Below are 16,199 nucleotides of genomic sequence, written 5' to 3' on the forward strand. Positions count from 1 at the left end.
GGGAAGACCCCATAGTGACACGATGCGTGAGAATATCTGCTGGTTCAGGCACCACTCTCCTTGCCATAGTGTATGGCGACTGAGATAATCTGCTTCCAAATTGTCTCTTCCCCTTATATGGAGGGCTGAGAGAGACAAAAAATGTTTTTCGGCTAAGGACAAGATCTTTCTTGCGGAAGACATTAAGGCGACTGATCGAGTCCCGCCCTGTCTGTTCAGATATGCGACCACCGTAGTGTTGTCTGACAGGATCCTCACGTTTTCCCCTTGTAACCGCGGAAAGAAATAATATAATGCATGACTATCCGCCTTTAGCTCTTTCAAGTTTGAGGAATCCTGATGCTCACTTATATCCCACAAGCCTTGGCCGAAGTTGTCTCCCATATGGGCTCCCCATCCTGTGGGGCTGGCGTCGGTAGTAATTATACGGGAAGGTGTTATCACCCATGGTACGCCTCCCGATAGATTATCTTCCTCTAGCCACCATGTAAGGGAGATTAGGACCGTTTGGGATAAAGTAATTTTGTTTGTCAAATTCCCTCGGTCATGGCTTCCCTCTACGAGAATTTGATGTTGTAGTTCCCTCGTGTGGAACTGGGCCCACTGAACTGCCGGGATGCAGGAAGTGAGGGACCCCAGGAGAGACATTGCATCTCTTAAAGATATATACGGCCTGTCTATTGCTAACTTGACCTTACTTTTAATTGTCTCAATTGTTACCTGTGGCAATAGGCATTTTTGTTTTATGGAGTCTAGCTGAAGACCCAGGAAGGACTGAACAGATTGTGGCTCGATTCTGGACTTTTTGAAATTTATTATCCAACCTAGAGCCTGCAGAGATAAGATTGCGTCAGCAACTCGTCCATTACATTGTTGAGTTGAGTTTCCTATTATTAAAAAGTCATCCAGATAGGGTATTATCATAGTGTCCTTCTGGCGTAAGAAGGCCATCACTTCCAGCATCACCTTTGTGAAAACTTGTGGTGCGATGGAAAGGCCGAATGGCATGGCTGTAAACTGGAGATGCTGTATGGTGCCATCGAGGGAGACCGCCACTCTGAGGTATTTCTGAAATCTGCAATGGATTGAGAGATGATAATAAGCATCTTTCAGATCCAAGCCTGCCATCATACAATTGGGGAAGAGGAGCTTAATCGTAGATCTGATGGATTACATTTTAAATTTATGATTTATTATATATGAGTTTAGTTTTTTCAGGTTGATTATAGTCCTGAATGAGCCATCTGGCTTAGGTACGAAAAAGAGAGGGGAGTAAAACCCCCTTCCTTCCTGTCCCTCAGGCACATGGATCAATACTTTTTTATTCAGGAGACTCAGAATCTCAGTCTCTAGGGCCCGCTGTTGGATTGGCGAGCTGAGAAATGTTATGATAACTGAGCTATGGGGTATGTGGTGGAACTCTATTTTTAACCCCTCCCTAATAATGCCCAGAACCCAGGGGCTGGCCGTGATTTTCTCCCATTCTTGCAGAAAAAAATGTTAATCTTCCCCCTACTGGAGGAATTGGCTCCTTAGTTTTTGTCTCTGCGGAAGGAGGATCCTCTAAACATGGCACCTTTGCCCTTTTCCTCCTTTGTGGCCCAGCGATTTTGATTTTCCGCTGGTCTTCCTCTGCCAAATGGTCGTCTCCTAAACGCCCTCCTATAAAACGGGAGAGAGGGGTTAGGGAATCCTTTTTTCCTTTCCTTTGCCTTGGTAAGGATTTCATCTAAAGTTTTCCCAAACAAGAACTCACCCTCACAAGGTATGGCACAAAGCTTTGCCTTGGATAGGGAGTCACCTCTCCAGCTTTTAAGCCATAGGCTACGCCTGGCGTTATTAAGCAGGCCTGCTGTTCTGGCCTAAACGCAACATCTCTTGTATCTCTTGTTGCATCCCCTCTCGTACAGACTCAGGGACGCAGAAGGGGTTTTGTCGCAGGGGGGTCTGATCCTGGGTCTCAACCTTGTGTTGTGCCAGATGAGTGTACCCCGGTCTCTCTGAAAACATCCTCTGTCGCAGCCTCAACAACGCCTCCGCCTGCTGTCTCTCCCGGGGGCCTAGGTCTTCACCCAAGTGTACCTGGTCCCATGTTTTAGACTGAGTCCTTTCCCCTAAGACATCCGGCAAGGGAAGTCCGGCTAAATCCTCTGCTTCAGGTGCACAGATGGCCACTACCTCTTCAGGGCGCTCCCAGTAGGGCTTCAGCATATTCACGTGGAACATGCGGATAACCCTGGGGTCATCACAATCTGCGACATTATAGGTTGTGTCGGCTATTTTCCCCACTACCTGGTAGGGCCCCTGCCATGCAGCTTGAAACTTATTCTGCTTAGTGGGCTCTAACAACAGGACCTTCTGTCCTATTTCCAAAGTACGCTCTCTGGCCCTCCGATCGTACCATATGCGCTGGCGCCGCTGGGTCGCCTGCATGTTCTCACGTACAGCCTGAGTCAGCTCCTGTAGGCAGTCCTGGAATTCCAGTACATAGGGTACAATAGGTACCCCTTCTGTGAGGCCCTCCCCTTCCCAGTGTTCCAGCACTAAGTCTAGGGGTCCCCTTACCCGTCTCCCGTATACCAGCTCGAACGGGGAGAACCCCGTGGATTCTTGGGGCACCTCCCGATAGGCAAACAGGAGGTGTGGCAAGAATTTCTCCCAGTCCCTGTAGGTCCTGGTAAAATCCCCAATGACCTGTTTTAATGTCCCGTTAAAGCGTTCACACAACCCATTGGTTTGCAGGTGGTACAGGGCGCTTCTAATGGACTTTACGCCGCACAGCTTCCACAGTTGGTTGGTCACCTCTGCTGTAAACTGGGTACCCTGGTCCGAGATAATCTCCCGGGGAAATCCAACCCGTGAGAAAACCTGGAGCAGGGCGGCCGCCACCGTCTCTGCCAGTATGTTAGGTAACGCAACCGCCTCTGAATACCGTGTGGCATAATCTACCTTGGTCAATATATAATTTTTCCCGGACGGACTGGGTTTGGCTAACGGCCCTATCAGATCGACTGCTACTCGGCTAAATGGTTCCACCACAATGGGGAGGGGGCGTAATTTGGCCTTGCATCGATCCTCCCTCTTGCCAATGCGCTGGCAACTGTCACAGGTCTGGCAGTACTGACGAACATCATAGGTTACCCCCGGCCAAAAGAAGTTTTGTGTCAATGCCTGGTGCGACTGACGCCGAAGTGCCCGGCCAAGGGTATATCATGAGAGATTCGCAGTAGCTCCTGCCTATACTTCTTGGGAACTACCAGCTGTTGTTTTATAGTGGGGCTCGTCCCTGCGTGGTGCTGCTCTGTGATCCGGTAAAGGAGTCCCTGCTTCCATACAAACTGTTCCCCTTCCAGTACCCCTCTCCCCTCCTGTGCCTTCCCACAATATCCCTCTAATGAAGGATCCTCAAGTAACTCCCTCTTAAATTCATCTGGGTGGCCCAAGAAATGTGTCTGGCTATGGGAATACGTGCAGGGCTGGGATGTCTTACCTGGGCCTCCTCTGAGTGTGATTCCTCCTCCGCAGCTCGAGCTTGTCTCCGGGTGGTCACAGGATAGGTCTCAGCCAGAGGGGCCACCGAGAATGCAGACAACATGGGCCCCAAGTCATTTCCCAGCAAGACGTCTGCAGGGAAATCCTCCATCAAGCCGACCTCAACAAGGCCATCCCCGACTCCCCAGTTCAGGTGAATCCTGACAGTGGGTAGTCGATGTATAGCTCCCCCTGCTACACGGACTGCCACTGTCCGGTCCGTCTTCTCTTGGTCCCGGATGAGATGAGGCTTCACAAGGGTCAAAGTTGCTCCGGAATCCGGTTGGGGCATTGTCTTTGCAGGTGGCCCAGCTGACGGCAGGTGTGGCATCGCGCCCCAGGAGGACTGTGGTAGGCCGGGTTTCTAGCTGGTCCCCCTACAATCTTCGGTGGTTTGGGGCCCTCCAGGTCCATGGGCGGGCCCCTAGTGACCACCTTTGATCTGGAGAACTGCGGCCTCCTGGCATCATGATGTTCATTGGCCAGACGAGCGGCTTCCTCATGAGTCGTTGACCGCCTGTCCCGAAGCCATTCCTGTGTCTCGGGGGTTAGTCCATTAAAGAAACGTTCTAACAAGAAGAGCTGGAGGACGTCCTCCTTAGTGGTTGCTTGGCTCCCTTGTACCCACTGTAGCAGTGACCGCTGTAATTTACCGGCCCATTCAGCGTGGGTATTGGTTACGCGTTTTATAAGTCCGTGGAACTTTTGGCGATAGGCCTCTCGTGTCAGCGCATACCGGGCCAAGATCACTTCTTTGATCCGCTCATAGTCCATACAGTCCTCATCAGGTACCGTGCGATAAGCGTCCGCTGCCCGGCCTGTCAGCTTGCTGGCCAGAATCTGAACCCGTTCCTCCGGCTTCACTTGATGAAGGCCCACTGCCGCTCAAAGTCCTGCAGAAAGCCATCAATGTCTTCCTCTGCCTCCCTCAACTGTCGGAAGGCATTATACTGGATCTTTTTGTGGCTTACTGTTGAAGGTACCTGGTCGAAGGCCAGAGCTCCCCCTGCTCGCTGGCTCTCCTCTCCGCTCTGCCATCTCCATCTTGGCCAGCTCCACTTTGGTCCGCTCTGCCATCTCCATCTTGGCTAGCTCTATCCTGGTCCGCTCGGCCATCTTTTCCTTCAGATCAGTACGCACATCAGCCATCACCTCTCGTATGATCTCTACTGCAGGGTTCGGGCCATAGAACGCCAGTCTGTTCTTTACCTCCCTCTGGAATTCGGTCTCCTCCACGTTCACATTGGGGGGTGCTGCACTGTCGTGTTCCATGATGGCTGCTATCAAATCCGCTTTTGTTTTGTTGCTGGCGATCAACCCTCGGGCTTCCACCAGATCTTTTAATGTAGTCCTCTTTAATTTCTGGTAGTTATTTTCCATTCATTCCTTTCCTCCTGTAGAAGGGGTATCAAATCCCACCGCTGCCACCAGTGTAACGGGGTCTACCAAGCTGGGGTACCTCTTTCAGTACCACCCCGTGTTTTCGGAGGTCCGCTCTGCGTTGGCTGGAGTCTGAATGAATGACGCTGGCTGGAATCCCTGGGTTACATGGGCGCGTATAAAAGATCACTGCTTCTCCATGTATTTCCAGTCTGACAACACTTTACTCAGAGGACACAGAATATATCACACAGATACAGAGGACAGGCCAATAGAAAAGCGGCAGGCCAGACATGCATTACAAAAGCCGCAGGTGGCCGGAGCCTGCCGATGTTTACTGTGGAAATTACAAAGGTGGGGGGAGGGTGGACAAAAGGGGAATGCTGATGCATTAGGGACATGCATCTCACATAGAACCTACTATCCATACATATAACTGCACAACATATTCTGGGTGCTAAGTGGTTCTGTAACACGTAACAGGACAATATTAAATAATCACCTGATGACGCCTTTGGTGAGGACGATGAAACCCGTAGAAATGAGAGGCTTGGAGAGTGAGTGTGTATACGTCACCTCACCCTATATACTGAACTGTGGGGTACATAATTTTTCTATTAGTCACCTACTGACTAACCTTCAGGGGGTGAATTATGGGTATAGTTCTACATTTGGAATTAATAAAATTTAGTTTTATCCTTTTGTCAGCAAACATGAGGAATGACAAGAAACAACCCATTTAAGAATATTCAATTTTGGTTAAAATTATTCCAACATTATGAACATAAAAAAGGCTTCTCCCCTATTTGACGTCTCTGATGTTTATTAACAGTTGATTTCCAAATAAAATATTTCATACATTAAGAAGATGAAAAAGGCTTATCCTCTGTGTGACTGCTCTGGTGTCTAACAAGAAGCACTTTCTGGTTAAAACATTTCCCACATTCTGAACAGGAAAAAGTCTTCTCCCCTGTGTGAGTTCTATGGTGTTTATCAAGATAACCTTTATGGTTAAAACATTTCCCACATTCTAAACATGAAAAAGGCTTCTCCCCTGTGTGAATTTTCTCATGTTTAGTCAGGGTTGATTTATCTATAAAACATTTCCCACATTCTACACAGGAAAAAGGATTTTCCCTATGTGGGTTCTCTGATGCTTACCCAAATCTGATTTCTGATTAAAACATTTCCCACATTCTGAACATGAAAAAGGCTTCTCCCCTGTGTGAGTTCTCTGGTGATTAACCAAATATGATTTCCGGTTAAAACATTTCCCACATTCTGCACATGAAAAAGGCTTCTCCACTGTGTGAGTTCTTTGGTGATTAGCCAAATACGATTTCTGGTTAAAACATTTCCCACATTCTGAACATAAAAAAGGCTTCTCCCCTGTGTGGGTTCTTTGGTGTTGTTGAAGATTCCCTTTATGGTTAAAACATTTCCCACATTCCGGACATAAAAAAGGCTTCTCCCCTGTGTGAGTTCTTTGGTGTTCATCAAGATACCATTTATGGTTAAAACATTTCCCACATTCTGAACATGAAAAAGGCATCTCCCCTGTGTGAGTTCTCTGATGGTTCACAAAATATGATTTACGTGCAAAACATTTCCCACATTCTGAACATGAAAAAGGCTTCTCTCCAGTGTGAGTTCTTTGGTGGCTAACAAGATGCCATTTATGGCTAAAACATTTCCCACATTCTGAACATGAAAAAGGCTTCACTCCTGTGTGAGTTCTTTGGTGGTTATCAAGAGCCTTTTTATGGTCAAAACATTTCCCACATTCTGAACATGAAAAAAGCTTCTCTCCTGCATGAGTTATTTGGTGTATAACAAGATGTCCTTTAAGGTTAAAACATTTCCCACATTCTGAACAGGAAAAAGGCTTCTCCCCTGTGTGACTTCTTTGGTGTCTAACAAAATGTGATTTCCATGTAAAACATTTCTCACATTCTGAGCATGAGAATGACTTTTTTACTTTAGGAGCAGTTTGTTTTTTAATGCCTCTTTTGTGACTTTGATTTCCCTTAGTAGTCAGTAATGAATCAGAAGATGGGACCTGTTTCATAGGATCAGATGACAGATCTTTGCTGTGAATGGATGATGATATATCTGGAGTAATGGAATTCACTTCAGTTGTATCTTGTAGGATCTCAAGATCATCTGATTTAAAAATTGAAGATGTCAGCTGTCCCTCTGATCTCCTGGGACAGTCATCTGCTAAGATAAAAAAAATATTATTTTCTAATAAAACATCCTTGAGTTTTATATTTTTGAACATTTCTACTTAAACCGTCCATAAAAATGGCAAGCTGTGTAAAAAAAAACCTTTATTTACCAAGACAATGAATGTTCACAGTCTAATAGAAAACCTTGTTGGATGAGCCAGTAGTGTGCGGTGTTCAACTGTTTGTTCATTCTGCCTCCCAAATATCGAATAAAATGAAACCAATCAATGTTATGTAGGCGAAAATAATACCAATTCTCATCTCACAAAAAACAAGTCCCCACTCAGGTCCATCATCTGTCAATGGAAAAACAGAGGTTCCCGCACTATTAGTGGCTCAAAGGCTGCTGAAAATCGACAAGGTTTCTATAAACCAATCCAGCAACATCCGCTCTCACTTCGGAGTCTTGCAGTGTGCGCAAACAACATTTAGGATCCCTGTATTTAGTAATATTATAGTGAGAAGAACCCACTTAATTTGTGGTGTCTCCTGGAGCACAATCTGGGCACTATGTGCTGGGTAATAAAATGGGAAATGTGTAATTTTCACTCTCCAACATCCACTGGGTGTTAATTTCCGGAAAGTGGCTGTGGAGTCAAAATATTCACTCCTCCTAGACATGTGGTCAAAATTGTTGGTACCCCTCGTTTAATGACAGAAAAACCCACAATGGTCACAGAAATAACTTGAATCTGACAAAAGTAGAAATAAATCAAAAATCTATGAAAAAGAACAAATGAAAGTCTGACATTGCTTTTCAACCATGCTTCCTCAGAATTTTTAACCCTTTACCTACAATGGACGTAATATTCCGTCCATGTGACCCTGGACCTAATTTCCATGGATGGAATATTACGTCACAGCGATCAGCGGTGCCCACGTGGTGAGCACCGCTGATCACGGCCGGGTGTCCGCTGATTATCACAGCTGACACCCGGCACAATGTGTCAGGGGCGGTCATGGACCGCCCCCGACACGTTAACCCCTTGCACACCGCAATCAAACACGATCGCGGTGTACCGGGGGTTAAAGAGAAGCATCGGCAGGGAGGGGGCGCCCTCCGTGCTTCCCTGAGCCCCCCACGGCAGCGCAATGTGCAGCGCTGCTGCGGGGGCTCCTTTCCTGCAGGTCCCCGGATCCAAGATGGCGGCGGGGACCTCCGGGGGCCTGCAGGAAGCTGGCATCCTCAGAAGCCTTCTGCACTGCCTGTGACAGATCGCTGATCTGTCACAGTGATCTGTGATGTGACAGATCAGCGATCTGTCACAGGACAGTTATGTCCCCCCTAGGACATTGTAATAAAGTAAAAAAAAAAGTGTAAAAATAATTTTAAAAAAATCGCTAAATAAATTAAAAAAAAAAAAAATATTCCCCAATAAATTCATTTTTTGGAAATAAAAAAAAACAAAACAATATAAGTACACATATTTGGTATCGCCGCGTCCATAACGACCCGCCTTATAAAACTGTCCCAATACTTAACCCCTTAAGCGAACCCCTTAAAAAATAAAAATAAAAAACGAAGCAAAAAATAAAGATTTATTATCATACCGCCGAACAAAAAGTGTAATAACGCGCGATCAAAAAGACGCATATAAATATCCATGGTACCGCTGAAAACGTCATCTTGTCCCAAAAAAAACGAGCTGCCACTCAGCATCATCAGCGAAAAAATAAAAAAAAGTTATAGCTCGCAGAATAAAGTGACGCAAAAATAATTATTTTTTATATAAAATTGTTTTCATTGCATAACAGCGCCAAAACGTAATAAAAGACCTAAATGAGGTATCGCTGTAACCGTACTGACCCGAAGAATAAAACAGCCTTATAAATTTTACCGCACCCGGAACGGCGTAAACGCACCACCCAAAAGAAATTCATGAAACGCTGGTTTTTGTAAATTCTGCATCCCAAAAAACAAAATAAAAAGCGATCAAAAAATGTCACGTGCCCGAAAATTGCATCAATAAAAACGTCAACTCGTCCCGCAAAAAATAAGACCTCACATGAAGCGGTGGGTCAAAATACGGAAAAATTAGAGCTCTCAATATGTGGTGATGCAAAAACTATTTTTACAATAAAAAGCATCTTTAGCGTGCGACAGCCGCCAAACATAAAAAACCGCCATAAATAGTAAATCAAACCCCCCGTTATCACCCCCTTAGTTAGGGAAAAACAATAAAATAAAAAAACGTATTTATTTCCATTTTCCCATTAGGGTTAGGGCTAGGGTTAGGGCTCAGATTAGAGTTAGGGGTATGTTGGGGTTAGGGTTGGAGTTAGAATTAGGGGTTTCCACTGTTTGGGCACATCAGGGGCTCTCCAAACGCAACATGGCGTCTGATCTCAATTCCGGCCAGTTCTGCACTGAAAAAGTCAAATGGTGCTCCTTCCAAACTCTGCCATGTGCCCAAACACTGTTTTACCCCCACATGTAGGGTATCAGCCTACTCAGGACAAATTGCAAAACAATTTTTGGGGTCCAATTTCTCCTGTTACCCTTAGGAAAATAAAAAATTGGGGGCAAAAATATAATTTTTGTGGAAAAAAATGATTTTTTTATTTTCACGCCTGGGCGTTATAAACTTCTGTGAAGCACTTGGGGGTTCAAAGTGCTCACCACACATCTAGATAAGTTCCATGGGGGGTCTAGTTTCCAAAATGGGGTCACTTGTGGGGGGATTCCACTGTTTAGGCACATCAGAGGCTCTCCAAACGCGACATGGCGTCCGATCTGAATTCCAGCCACTTTTGCATTGAAAAAGTCAAACGGCGCTCCTTCCCTTCTGAGCTCTTTCATGTGCCGAAACAGTGATTCCCCCCCACATATCGGGTATCAGCGTACTCAAGACAAATTGCACAATAACTTTTGCAGTCCAATTTCTCCTGTTACCCTTGGTAAAATAAAAAAAATTGAACCTGAATTATTTTTTTTGTGAAAAAGTTAAATGTTAATTTTTTTTAAATATTCAAAAAATTCCTGTGACGCACCTAAAGGGTTAATAAACTTCTTGTATGTGGTTTTGAGCACCTTAAGGGGTGCAGTTTTTAGAATGGTGTCACTTTTGGGTATTTTCTATATATAGACCCCGCAAAGTGACTTCAAATGTGAAGTGGTCCGTAAAAATAAAATGGTGTTGCAAAAATGAAAAATCGCTGGTCAATTTTTAACCGTTATAACTTCCTAACAAAAAAAATTTTGGTTCCAAAATTGTGCTGATGTAAAGTAAACATGTGGGAAATGTTACTTATCAAGTTTTTTAGTTTTTTGTGTGCCGTAACTCTGTGATTTAAGGGCATAAAAATTCAAATTTGGAATATTGCAAAATTTTAAAAATTTTCGCCAAATTTCCGTTTTTTTCACAAATAAACGCAAGTTATTTGAATGAAATTTTACCACTAACATGAAGTACAATATGTCATGAGAAAACAATGTCAGAATCAACGGGATCCATGGAAGCGTTTCAGAGTTATTACCTCATAAAGGGACAGTGGTCAGAATTGTAAACATTGGCCCGGGAGTTAACGTGCAAACCACCCTTGGTAGTGAAGGGGTTAAAAAACTAAAATTGTCTATGGTTGGCAGTTTTGTGCTCATCGGGGCACCTATGTACCTTGTAACGAGGGGATTCTGGAGCACAATGCTTCCTGTGAACCCCGTCCTCATCGAGGTCCTGATGACGTCAGTGTCACACCAGCCAATGGGACAAATCACTAGGAGAGTTTTTGTAGCAGCGAACTTTCCCGGGTGATCTGCCTCATAAAAACACTGTTTTTCCTCAGATCTCCTGTCAGTGAGAGATTAGAGAAGAAACAGTGTTACAAGTGCTGCTGGCAACAGCTGTGTCAGTCAGCGATTGTGCTATAAAGTAAAAAAACAGATAAGGCAGGTTAGGGTTAGTGCTATAGATAGGGTTAGTGTTGGGGCTAAAGTTACGGTTACTGTTAGGCTAAAGTTGAGATTACTGTTAGGCTAAAGTTAGGGTTAGGCTAAAGAATTAGACTTTTAGCAATTGTCTCCCCAATAATTTGGTCATGTCAGAGTTTTCTATTTCCGGATAAAAAATAAAAATGAATGAAATGGCTCGTCAGTATTATAGTGCAGAGGAGGCTTATGCACTTTTATGTTCTGACAGTGAAGAAAGTGCAGTGTCAGATGGTGATGTGGATTTCGAGGGCTTTAGTAGCAGCGACAGTGATAGCTCAGAAATGAGCAGTGATTCTGGTCCATCCTCACACACAAGGACCAGTACAACAAGGAGGACAAATAGCGCTTCTGGAGAAATGTCTCCAACTCAGGGAACAATGCCCAGTACTAGCGCTGTCCCTAGTGCTCGTGAATTGGCGCACACCAATGTCCAAGGGGCTTTGCCTCTTGATGTAGCATTTCCCAGATGGGAGGCTTCGGATTCGGCTACTCCATTCATCCCTCATTGTAATGCCATTCCTGGTATAAACGTGGAGGTGGAAAACTTTGGACCAATTAATTTTTTTAATTTGTTTCTTACCGATTGCTTGCTAGAGCATATTGTCCTAAAACAATTTTATATGCATCCCAATTCATCAGCCAGGATCCACAATCCTATTATGCTAGGTCACATTTATGGAACCAACTAATGTCCTAGAAATGAAAACATTTTCAGGACTTACATTCGCTATGGGGCTTGATAAAGAAACGAGCATTCGGTGCCATTGGTCCAACCGCCCTGTTCAAGCCACCCGTATGTTTTCTGCGTTCTTCCTAGGACCCGTTATGAAATGTTCATGAGATTTTGGCATTTTAACGACAATAGTCAATGCCTGCCCAGAAATGCCCCAGAACATGACAGACTATTCAAAATCAGACCCATCATCGAAGACTTGACAGAAAAGTTCTTAAAGCTTTACACCCCAACAGAAAACATTTCCATTGATGAGTCCCTTGTAAAATTCAAAGGAAGACTGCACCTCAAGCCATTTATTCCTTCTAAGAGGGCAAGGTTCGGAATAAAGCTCTATAAAATGTGCGAGAGTTCAACCGGATACACATCAGCTTTTCACATTTATGAGGGGAAAGGTAGACAACTAAACCCACCAGGACGCCCTACTTATCTGGGGACATCTGGAAAAATCACTTGGGAGCTGATAACTCCATTTTTACAATAAGGCTAAAATCTGTATGTTGCCAACTACTACACCAGCATACCTTTATTTAAAAGTCTGGTTGAACATAACATAGGGGCTTGTGGGACCATTCACAAAAACCGTCAGGGGTTTCCACAATCATTGGTCAGCAAAAAGTTCTGAAAGGGGCAGTCAGGGTCTTTACACAATGGAGAGCTGCTTGTTCTTAAGTATAAGGATAAAAAAGATATTTTTATCCTGAGCTCGATCCACAGATGCCACAAGGGCCACTGCAGACCAACAGGGATCCACTACTCCAAAACCTGTGTCTGTCATTGACTACAACAAATATATGGGGTGTGGACCTTGCAGATCAGGTTCTACAGCCATACCAGGTATCAATAAAATCATATATCTGGTATAAAAAGTTAGTCATGTATTTGTTTCAGGTGGCCACATATAATTCTTTTGTGTTATACAAAAAAGCCGGAAATGCAGATACTTTCCTTGAGTATCAGGAAAAGGTCACTGAAAATCTTGTTTTTGATAATTTTGTCCCCGCCTATCCTTTAGAATCTGAAGATGTCAGAAGACTCACTGAGCGACATTTTATTGCACTCATCCCAGTAACTGAAACAAGAAAGAACCCCCAGAGAAGATGTCGTGTATGTTCCTAGAGAGGAATGAGGCATGATCCCCGCTATTATTACCCACAATGCCCATCACTGCCAGCCTTATGCCTCCATGACGGCTTTACAATCCTCCACACAGAACCGCGTTTTTGAACTGTTTTGACATTCAAGCATTTGGTTTATTTAGTGACAGACACATTTGAGTAGAGCTGACTTAACAATTTCCGGGGGTAGGTGGGGGAGGTCTCCAGAGACACAAGCTGGGCACAATATATTGGGCACTACAATGACATTTTTGCAATTTTTGCTCTGAAATTTCTACTACGAGTTTCTGGAAATCATCCATGTAGTGAAAATGGTCACTATATCCATAGATGAATTCCCTGAGGGGTGTCATTTCCAAAATGGGGTCACTTCAGGGGGGATTCTCTTGTTCTGGCACTTAGCGGCTCTCCAAAGTGTCATAACAGCAGAATCCCCCCTGAAGTGACCCCATTTTGGAAATGGGGTTAAAACAACATTTTAGTGGTAAAAATGTAATTATTTTTTCTTCACTGCCCAATGGTATAATTTTCTATGGAACAGCTGTGGTGTCAGTATGCTCACTGCACCACTAGAAGAATTCATTCAGGGAAGTATTTGGTAAAATGCAGTCACTTTTGGGGGCTTATGCTGTTCTGGCACCTCAGGGGCTCTGACAATGTGACATGTCACCCACAAACAATTCCAGCAAAATCTGCTCTCCAATACGGCGCTCCTTCCCTTTGGAGCTCTGCTATGCCCCCAAACAGTGGTTTACCCCCACATATGGGGTGTCAGAATACTCACGACAAATTGCACTACAACGTTGGGGTCCAATTTCTCCTGTTACCCTTTGAAAAAAAATGGAGGGCGAAAAGATCATTTTTTGTTGAAAAAATATGATTTTTTTATTTTCATGGCTCTAGGTAATTAACTTCTACGAAGCACTTGGGGGTTCAAAGTGCCCACCACACATTTCCTTGGGGGGTATAGTTTTCAAAATGGGGTCCCTTGTTGGGGGTTTCCACTGTTTAGGCACATCAGGGGCTCTCGAAACGCGACATGGCAACTGCTAATTATTCCAGCATATTTTACATTCAAAAAGTCAAATGGCGTGCCTTCACTTCTGAGCCCTGCCGTGCGCCCAAACAGTAGATTTCCCCCACATATGGGGTATCGGCACGCTCAGGAGAAATTGCAAAACAAAATGTATAGTCCATTTTCTCCTGTTACCCTGGCGAAAGTAAAAAAAAATTAGGTGTAAAGGAAAATTTTTGTTATTTGAAAAGTAAATGTTTATTTTTTCCTTCCACATTCCATTCATTCCTGTGAAGCACCTGAAGGGTTAATAACCTTCTTGAATGTGGTTGAGCACTTTGAGGGGTGCAGTTTTTACAATGGTGTCACGTTTGTGTATTTTCTGTCATACTGACCCCCAAACTCACTTCAAATGTGAGGTGGTCTCTAAAAAAATGATTTTGTAAATTTTGTTGTAAAAATGAGAAATCGCTGTTTAACTTTTATCCCTTATAACTTCCTAACAAAAAAAATTTGATATAGTTGATATAGATGCTGCTGTGCAGGCGCCGCCATCACCGGTGACATTGTGCTGGATGTAATTTTTTTCTAAGCCTCACAATAGCCACAATATTATAGGCATTATCACCAATAATATCAATGCTATTATATGTATTATGTAATAATGGGGGCAGGTCAGTGAGGGATCAGCGACCTGTCATAAGCCAATACAGATGAATATGTAATCAGAGCACCACATAAAGCCCCGCCCACATCCCCGCCCCAGAGCACGAGAATCTCATTAACTGAAAGCTACAAATACAGATTAAACAGTAAACCAGAGTTGCATTCATTTATGGTGGACCATTGGAGCTACTATGGATCCTGAGCAGAAGATTAGAGAAAATAATATTGCTCCCCATTTCAGGAGAGATTGTGCAGTAATCTGAATTCCTTAGGATCAAACACAATGTAATTGGCTGTAAGTTCTATAGAAAAGGGCTTTCAATGCCCAAAGTCATTAGAACAGTTTTGGGTGGAGGAGAATGTTGTGGTCTAGAGGCAAAATGGTGATCATGGTAATACTGCCGCCAAGAGCAAGCGACACTACTCTGTCCTCCTCCTCCTGGACCTGTCGGCTGCCTTTGACACAGTGGACCATTCCCTACTATTACAGACCCTCTCATCCCTTGGCATCACAGACTTGGCCCTATCCTGGATCTCATCATACCTAACAGACCGCACATTCAGCGTCTCCCACTCACACACCACCTCCTCACCTCGCCCCCTATCTGTCGGAGTCCCACAAGGTTCAGTCCTAAGACCCCTGCTCTTCGCCATTTACACCTTTGGCCTGGGACAGCTTATAGAATCTCATGGCTTTCAGTATCATCTCTATGCTGATGACACACAGATCTACATCTCTGGACCAGATATCACCTCCCTACTAACCAGAATCCCACAATGTCTGTCCACTATTTCATCCTTCTTCTCTGCTAGATTTCTGAAACTTAACATGGACAAAACAGAATTCATCATCTTTCCCCCATCTCACGTGACCCCCCCAACGAACCTATCCATTACAGTAAATGGCTGCCCACTCTCCCCAGTCCCACAAGCTCGCTGCCTTGCCTCGGGGTAATCCTTGACGTTGATCTCTCCTTCAAACCACATATCCAAGCCCTTTCCACTTCCTGCCGACTTCAACTCAAAAATATTTCACGAATCCGTTCATTCCTCAACCAAAAATCTGCAAAACCTCTAGTCCATGCCCTCATAATCTCTCGCCTTGACTACTGCAACCTCCTGCTCTGTGGCCTCCCCTCGAACACTCTCGCACCCCTCCAATCTATTCTAAACTCTGCTGCCCGACTAATCCACCTGTCCCCCCGCTATTCCCCAGCTTCTCCCCTCTGTCAATCCCTTCACTGGCTCCCCATTGCCCAGAGACTCCAGTACAAAACCCTAACCATGACATACAAAGCCATCCACAACCTGTCTCCTCCATACATCTGTGACCTCGTCTCCCGGTACTTTCCTGCACGCAACCTCTGATCCTCACAAGATCTCGTTCTCTACTCCCCTCTTATCTCCTCTTCCCACAATCGCATACAAGATTTCTCTCGCGCATCACCCCTACTCTGGAACTCTCTACCACAACAAATCAGACTCTCACCTACCATCGAAACCTTCAAAAAGAGCCTGGAGACCCACCTCTTCCGACAAGCCTATAATTTGCAGTAACCACTGATCGACCAAACCGCTGCATGACCAGCTCTACCCTCGC

At 44.6% G+C, this 16,199-nt stretch overlaps 1 pseudogene; it reads right to left on the reverse strand.

Annotated features, from left to right (window-relative positions):
* Positions 1 to 5,714: 5,714 nt before the first annotated feature.
* Positions 5,715 to 7,192, reverse strand: LOC141060276 (uncharacterized; annotated as a pseudogene).
* Between the last annotated feature and the right edge of the window lie 9,007 nt (positions 7,193 to 16,199).

Source organism: Dendrobates tinctorius, unplaced genomic scaffold, assembly GCF_039654945.1.
Source record: "Dendrobates tinctorius isolate UK_male_01 unplaced genomic scaffold, ASM3965494v1 ptg000233l, whole genome shotgun sequence".
Classification (NCBI taxonomy): domain Eukaryota; kingdom Metazoa; phylum Chordata; class Amphibia; order Anura; family Dendrobatidae; genus Dendrobates; species Dendrobates tinctorius.